Below are 8,413 nucleotides of genomic sequence, written 5' to 3' on the forward strand. Positions count from 1 at the left end.
ACATTCTTTGTATGACAGATAGCTACACTGCAGTGTGACCACAATGGATTGCAGTTACTGCAGCACCTCTGCAAGAACCCGTGAAAGATTTTGGTGAGAAGAGCTTGGTGGTGCAAAAGCAACCTCAAGCTACCAATTACAATTACTGTTATCCTGTATTGTACTATATGATACCGAAATAAAACTCACTTGATACGAAAAAGGGCCAAGCATATCTGAGCATACTTCTCAATGCCTGAGTGAAGGTTCAGTTCAGCCCGTGGCACTGGCCAGCGATTTGAAAATAGATTGAAAGCCTATGAACAAAACATTACGTGGTGTGGGCTGACTCTGGTGGTAAGTATTTAATCACTGACTTCCTCCCAGCTCACCTTTTAGCCGCATAATTACTTTACAGCAGTTTGGCGTAATTTTCTGCTAATGATCATATGGGATTCACCCAGAGCATACATCTTGCTTGCCTCTCTGCTGACAGAAAATGGCTTGAGAGAAGCAAATAATACATGAACAGGCAGGTATCACACTTAGCAATGCTTTGAAGCCAGTGTTGGTATTAGCTCTTTCACTGAAACAGGCACCACAAACTAGGTTAATCAAAGGCACAGTGCTACAGAAGAAATAAATCTCTTTTCTAGTCTCTTTGTGCAGCAGGAAATATTAGAAAACAAAGAGCACTTTGATTTGGTAAAGCCCGTCCTCCAGAGCCTGCGAATGGTACAACGACAATTTATATCCTGTGAGGATCTGGCCCAGATGTTTTATGTAACTTTCACCATCCTTTTTCTTTAAATCACCTGCCACCGAATGACCTGATAATAAACAGGAAAATTAATAACAAGCAATATAGACTACTGTAAACTATTTCCTAAAACAATGAGTTGTTTCTGCTTTCAGTCACATTTGTGCCGTGCCAATGAATTTCAACAAAGTAACATGGGGTGCCCGAGGTTGTGCTGTTTCATTTTCAAGAGCTGCATTTGAGAAAAGAGAGAAGAAAAGAAAATCCAATTAAATGAAGCAATAAAGCCAGAGAAGTTCTGTTTAAAGAAAATCTGCAACGTTTATCACTAGCTCCACATCCCCAGCGAGTCAGCGTTTCAGGAAGGACGTTACAGTTCTGTTCAGCTTACTTCAGAGAGAGTATTGATGTCTAGGCTAGAATGAGCACAAATCATGCATGAGTAAGTTGTTTACACTGTCAGTCATTAGCTACACATTTGGAGTGCTGGAGAACATTGGGAACTCTGCAGTGCCCTCCTTAAATTAGGGACGGCATTGGTCGTGACACAACCATTTGCTGCGCACAGCCTTCAGCATTGTATCGACCATGGGCTGGTTTTGTAAATGAAATTAGTAGTCCTTGCTTATCAATATTTCTTTACGGAAGATTGCAAACTGTGCGCAGATGCTGAAGTTCTTACTTGAGCCATTCTGCCACTTGCTTTGAGGAAAGCTAACCACTCTGCCCTGCAAGCTGATGCTTACTCTGCATTGGAGAAAACTAGACTGAAGTTTGTTCTGCCACATCAGCATTTGCCTCTTCTCCTCCAGGACAGTGTACAAAGTCTTGAGAAAGTCTGTACTCTGGTACAGACTGGTCTGAAGTCTGGTACTCACAACAGTGCCCAGTATTCCCCCGGGGCTCTGCCGGTGCTGAAGAGCCTGGAGGGGTGACTTCATGGGCCTCTTGCAGGCTATACGCTCCTGTTTGTCTATCCAGGTATGGCATTTACCTCTGTCAGGCCGACCTTCATGGAGAACCCTTCCCTGGCTATGCCTTCATAAAGGGACACTTCTGGTTTGCTTTTTGAGGGAAGACGTACCTGAAGCCAGTTCACTGTTTCTGCCATTGTTCACAAGAGAATGGTGAAGTGGGCACAAGGAGCCTCAGGGCAGGATTCAAGTCTTCTTCCTTCATCACTGTGAGAATGAAATAATTCCCAAATTAATGCAAATCATGGCATTAGCACAAGAGCTTCTGGTTTGTTAATTTGGTTCCAAGAACCGGACGTCAGTTTTGACCAATCAAGGAGCATTATCACACCTTGACAGAAAGTGTTTTTCATGCGTAACCTCCCACATGTGGGAAAACAAAAGAAATTACTCTAAAACTTAGGGCAGAAGTGCAACAAAGATTTAAAATAACTCCCAGTGAAAAGTGGGAGCCTACGTTTCTAGATACTGTTAAAAACATGGTTCAGATGCCCTCAGAAATTTGGTCAGTTCGTCAGTGCAGTAACCTGTGACTCATGAAATGAGCTGTTTAAATGCGCCAATTTTTTATAGAAAATGCATTGACCAACTGTCCACAATCCATTAGCAATGAGCAATCTGTGCTTGGTTTGCTATGAGCATCTCCTTTTGGCCTGTCATGGTTTTTGTTTCCTTTTAATGTGGCGTGCAAGAAGGGATGTGTGCGATGGGGTGACACTGCAGCTTCCTACACTACTGGACAATTGCTAATGAAAAATTTGCACTGTTAGATAGGCCTAATTTGACAGACTGAACTTGCTAGTTTTCAAATCACATAAATCTAAAGTACATTGACAGTGACGAGTGATACACACTTGCCAGCGCAAATGTGTCAGTATATTCAGTTTTGTGAATACATTAAGCACTGTGGGTGCATTTAGCATAATGCAGTTGCATTTTAGCTGGATATTCTGTGGCTGGATTGATGTTTGCATCAGTCCAGAGGAATTCTACCTTTATAGCACGGATTCAACTTCGTTCTCAGTAAAGTCATCAGGTTCAGTAGGAACTGAATTTGACTTAAGATCAAAAAGAAAAGTTTGATTTTGCTAGTCTGTCTTCTTCCTTCCCACTGTGTTTCCCTTTCCCTTAGAGGTGGCAATCTGAAGCTATCAAAGCATCTTATTAGCTACAGCAATAGCGACATAGAAAGCATGTAATTTTAGAGAAAAGGCAAGAGCATTCTGGCATTATCTCTCTATCAGCTTCTGCCTCTCTCCTATCATTTAGATTCTAATTGCTACAAATTACAGTGTGTAGCTTTTATCAGTTGTGGACCAACAGGAATTTTAGACTTTGGACTAATGTTCTCTATGATACTGTATCTAAACGACATTGTAGATGCTGATGTGCGGACACATGGTCCCTGTAAAATGAACTGGGACCACTCACTCCTGCCTTAGTAAAACTGAAATGAGAAACACGGGTTGCCTAGATGAAAAGCTGTGTTTCACAGGATCAATACCTTTCCCTTCATTGGTGGGGCAAGGTGGCTTTTTGTAACAGACAAGGTGTAAGGAACACAGAATATTGTGCCCCTGAGCGGTTCCCTCTCCTCTGCTTTCTTAACATATGGCCTTGATTTTGACTGTGGTCTTCAGCAATGATGCTTCACGAAATCCTGATTTAACCTGCTGATTTGTACACTCATCTGCCTTCCTGAAAATCATTCAGCTTGAAAGCTTTCTCCTAAAACCTTGCAAAAACACTGGTTTCTTGATGCTTCAGGCAACTGACAGCATCTTTACGCAGGTCCTGCTGTTGTCTTTAGATCTGGGGCTCGCCCCTGCCCATGGGGCACTTTCCCCCTCGGCGATGCTGAGCACGCTTTGACTCGGGCAACAGCCACCAGCCTGCGCCTCCCTTGGCGTGCAAAGGAGTGGTGCGGAGGCGACGGCTTCTCTTTAGGTCTGAAATCCAGGGGGTGAAGCAGCCTGTCTTGGGACAGAAGGTTTTCAAGGGATACGGATTAGTCATCCAAGGCACTGGCCCCAGCCTTGGGCCGGTGGGGTGCAAACCACTCCCTGCTCCGGTACATCACCGGGATATGGCTGCGCGGTTGATCCAGCTGCAGGAGGTGGGTACAAGCCAGGTAGCGGCTCCCCTCACTTCTTCCCCTCCGAGACAGAGGTCCCGAGCGTGGGGCAGGGGATGGGGGGTCTCTCTGCTCTGCACTCGCCGCCTTGGCCTCCGTTCCTGCTGGGGGACGGGGAATTAATCCGACCAGCCGCTGACCTGCCCTGTCTTGCTCCTGCAGAGGAAGAGCCAGCTGATGTCCGAGCCCAAACCGCTGATGTCCGAGCCGAGGCTGGCTGCTGGTACGTGCCTTTTGCAGGGGAGCTGGTCCCGGGTGGCTCAGAGGTCGAGCAGGACAGGCTGCGCCTGCCTGCAGAGGAGCAGAGACGTCCGTCCTCCTCACCGCCGCAGAACTCTGCTCCTCACCTGGAGAGCGGACACGAGGATCCCATGAAAGCCCCCTCTTGCAGGAGGGCTCCCAGCCCCATCGCATGGGCTGAGGGCGGCCGGGGAGCTGGGGAGCCAGCACCCCGGTCCCAGCACCGGCAGGGGGGGTTTCGTCCGAGAAAAGGCGGATGTCACGCGTGCAGAAGAGTTAGTCATGTGGGAAAAAGGCTGCTCGGGGGGATTAAAAGGACTATTTGCCCAGCCCCCGGTTTGAAGCACGAGGAAGAGGGGGAAGATCTGGGCTTGCCCCCCAGCGATGCTCAGGTGCGGCTGCGGCAGCGCGGCCCCTCTCCGAGCGCTACGGCCGCATCAGGGCGATGTGCGGAGGGGCTGAAGCCACCCCCGGGCCGCCCACTGCCTCCACAAAGCCGCTTTGCGGGGAGTCCTCAGAGCAAGGATTTGGCAGGTATTTAACCGATGTGAGCCGCTCTTCGGGAAACGGCGGAGGAGCGGCAGAGAGCGGGGCAGCTGCAGCCCCGCGCAGGCGGTGGGGTGGCCGTCCCATGGAGCTCATCCTCCCTGCGGATGCTCCAGGCCGGGCAGCCACAGCCCTTCAGAGCCCCCCTCCGCAAATCCGTCGCTGAGTAATGCTTATGCCCATCTTTTATGCACTGGGCAGGACGACAAAGCGCAGCAGAGAGCTTAAGCAGTGCTCCTGCCTGGAAAAAATGGCCCGATAACGGTGTTTTAAGCAATTTTAAGGGTGTGTGGTGCCCAATACGCAACACAGTGGTTTCTTATTGAGGCATGCCCTAAATGCAATTCTCTGTTATTGCAGTCCTAGTTTCATAGCACAGCTCAGCCAACAACACGAGTGATGAGGCAGAAAACTGCTCGAACAGAGCCAGGGTACAGATGAACACTGGTGGGCAGCTGTTTAAGCAGATGTCAGACAACTCGGACCCTGGGGACTACTGGACTGGGAGTATCAGGTAGGAGCTGGAAGCCACAGCTCACGCTGTAGACCCAAGGGGTGGAGGGGAGGACTCACACACCGGAGGAGAAGGAGCCCGTGTTATGTCAGGTTACCCGCAGCCTTTGTACTGTAACGGTGGCAAACAGACTGACTAGTCGTCTTTGCTCCGAGCCAAGCAGGCTGGCCACCATTGCATACAACAATGTATTTGATTGAGGCAGGATTTTACCTCCCAGTTGCTCTTCTCCTGTCACCCAAACCCCATGGCTGCTGCCTTGCTGCCCTTGCTGGAGGTTTGGATTTCCTGAAAAGGCTCGAGGTACTTCCCTTTCTCAGTTTTTTGCTGTGGCACAAACTGTCTCCATGCTCTTGCCATGCGTTCCTGACCAGCCTGAAGTCCACCCCAAGAAATGCTCCCAGCTCATCCGAGGATGGCTGGCATCCTCTCCCCATAGACCCGCCGTCACCGTCTCAGGCTACAAAAACCGCCCTCGGCTCGGAGACCGGTCATGCTGCAGAAAGCCTGCTGTGGTAGTAAGGCTGACACAAACAAGCCTGTATCCAGTGGTCTCCCATGTGTCTGCTCAATGGGAGCAAATCCATCCATGAAAGTACGATGTGCGTGGAGCCCAGTGGCTCCCCACTGTTGTAATGCTGTTTTTCAAAACATAAGTTTGTGCTAATTCATCTCACAGCTTAAAGTTTTTTCTCTTGTTTTAAGGCAATGGCAAGAAAGATGCCATGTAATTCTTATATTATTCCTTACACATGTTACTAAGTATTGCATTTAGGTACGCGATTGAAAAGAGCTTAGAAATAAGGCTGAAAATTTGCAGCATAATTCAGTGTGACCCTCCCTGTTACATTTTCAGCTCACCGCAATGCCTGCACGCCCACTTAAATGCAGGTGCCGATGCACTCCCTGTACGAAATGAGGTGACACCCTTCTCCCCCCTCCAGGTACCCCCTAAGTATCCCACTGCTTGGGGGCCCCTGGGTCGTGCAGGCTCCCCTCGGGATTTCGGGGCCGTGCATGGGTGGGTGACAGGCGCAGGCTGGAGTGAGGAGCCCCGGTGACTCCTGCACCACGGCAAGGAGATGGCAGCTATCAGTGCTGCCCTGAGGAAGAGCGCTGTGAAGGGGGAAAAAACCAACACCTGCATGTAAAAAGGGAATTTTGGAATATTCAGCCCTGTTTTAGTACCCTAAAAAGTACGGGGTCCAGTGATTGTGCAGTTAACTTACCAGCACAGAAGAGAAAAGAGTTAAAGCAAATAGTCAACATAGTCCCTGTTCTCTACTGGAGGAGAAGAAATCATATCAAAGTAATAATAGACATAATTCTCTGCTCTGGCAGACAACAGATGAAACAACAACAGAAAAACCTTTCCACATTTCATCACGTGACAGTCTCACTGGCAAATTAAGGAATGATGAGCTAGACAACAATCACAAAAGGCACATAATTACTTAAAAAACAGGCTCCATGGTTCTCAGTCAAGAAGAGGGGCCGTTTTAAGTGATAGCTCTCCTGGGCCTTGCTGTATATGATCTGGATGTGGGAAGGCAAAACCTATCTATTAACAGGTTTGTAGGCTTTGCCAAGCTGGGAGTCCTTTGAAGGATTACAATTCCAAATGGTCATAAAAAATGGGAAAAATGGTCTGAAATCAGTGCCATGGGCTTCAGCCCAGACAAATTCAAAATGCGCTAATTAGTGCCACACTAGAACCAGATGTACAGAGACAAGAACGGGAATGGCTGAGCAAGTAGCAGTGCTACCAGAAGGCTCACAACTGGAATATGAGTCAATGTTGGGTAACGTTGCCAGAAAGAAGGTGCGTAGCAGCAAGGTACAGCATGTAAGATGCAGACAGTGATTGCGCTACTGATCGTTGGTTTTGGTTATGATCAGAAGCTGACTCCATCGCTGAGGAAGCACAAAATGCGGTGAGTCTGGATGGCACCAAGAAGAGTAACATGCAGTTTAGGGAACGTGACCTCTGGGGAAGGGTTGAGTGAACGTTGTTGGCCTTCCCTTGAAAAAAAAGATTGTTAGAGGATTGCGCATGGATGACAGAGATCACTTCTCCCTAGTCCACAGGACATGGGTATCAGAAGATATTGAAGCAAGGTGCTTCCTCAAGGTCCCTGGTTTCTGGCTCTGCTTGCTGGGGACGCCTGTTGCTGGTGGCTTGGCTGAGGCTGTGCTGTGTTCAGCCCATTGCAGATGGGAGGGCTGGAGCTCCTTTCCTGGGGTTTGGCAATGGAGAGGCTGATTGCTGCTGCTCCCATGTAGACAGACTGATAGTGGTTTTGGAGAAGCTCTGCCGGGAACTGGAAACCAACCCCATGGATGTGGCTGCAGAGCTGTGTCTCAGGAAGAAACAAAGAAACAAGCAAACCCAAACTGAAACCAGTCAAGTGATGCTGAGCAGAAATAGACTAATTTTAAAAGTACTAAGGTATTGTCTGATCGATAACACTCAACCCAAGCTGCATTTCCAGAACTAATTCATGCATTGATTTTCCCATTGATTTGCAGTAAGTGCTAGGTTCCTAGCTAGATTAGCAAAGGTATTTAGATATTAAACTGGAGTCATCTTAGTAGTCTCAGTCACCTTAGTACTTAAATCCAGTTGATTTATAGTTCAGGTTAAGTCTCTACGCAAGATGCTGTGATCCCATGAAGTCTCTTGCTACTTTTTGATAGTTCAGTGAACACATTTAAAAATCTGGTTTTATATGCCCCAGTTGCTTTGAAAATTAGGTATATTCTCCAAATCACTTGGGCTTTACAAAGCCTTATAAAACATGGACCTAAACACCCAACCAGGTACCCTATGTCAGGCTAACTGGGGTTTCTTCGTGTCTGGGAGTTAAGGTTCATGGCTTGGTGTTTCAGTGAAGTTTCTAAATATTTTTACAGCTTATCACCAATCTGTTAAAGGATTCACAGATTCTGAGCTACCAAAGACACGGGCAGGCTATAGATAAAGTGACCAGCTGTATCATTGACAGCACATTTGGGAAACATTAACCAAAAGTAAAAGCCTTTTATAAGAAGGCCATAAAATGGCAGGAGTAATTATGTTTTTCCAAAGTTAATCATTGACTTTTGTTTATTTGGCTTTTTATAAAAAACTTTTTCCTTTCTCTCCTACAATGGATAAAACCTATAAAAGGCCCAGCAAATTGGATTCAGCCTTTTTTCTTCACGCTAGCCATGCTTGAAGGCTGATGAGACAGCCTGACAGAGAAGTTTACCTGAGGAAACCTACT

Source organism: Haliaeetus leucocephalus, unplaced genomic scaffold (genome assembly GCF_000737465.1).
Source record: "Haliaeetus leucocephalus isolate CR32 unplaced genomic scaffold, Haliaeetus_leucocephalus-4.0 Scaffold795, whole genome shotgun sequence".
Classification (NCBI taxonomy): Eukaryota; Metazoa; Chordata; class Aves; order Accipitriformes; family Accipitridae; genus Haliaeetus; species Haliaeetus leucocephalus.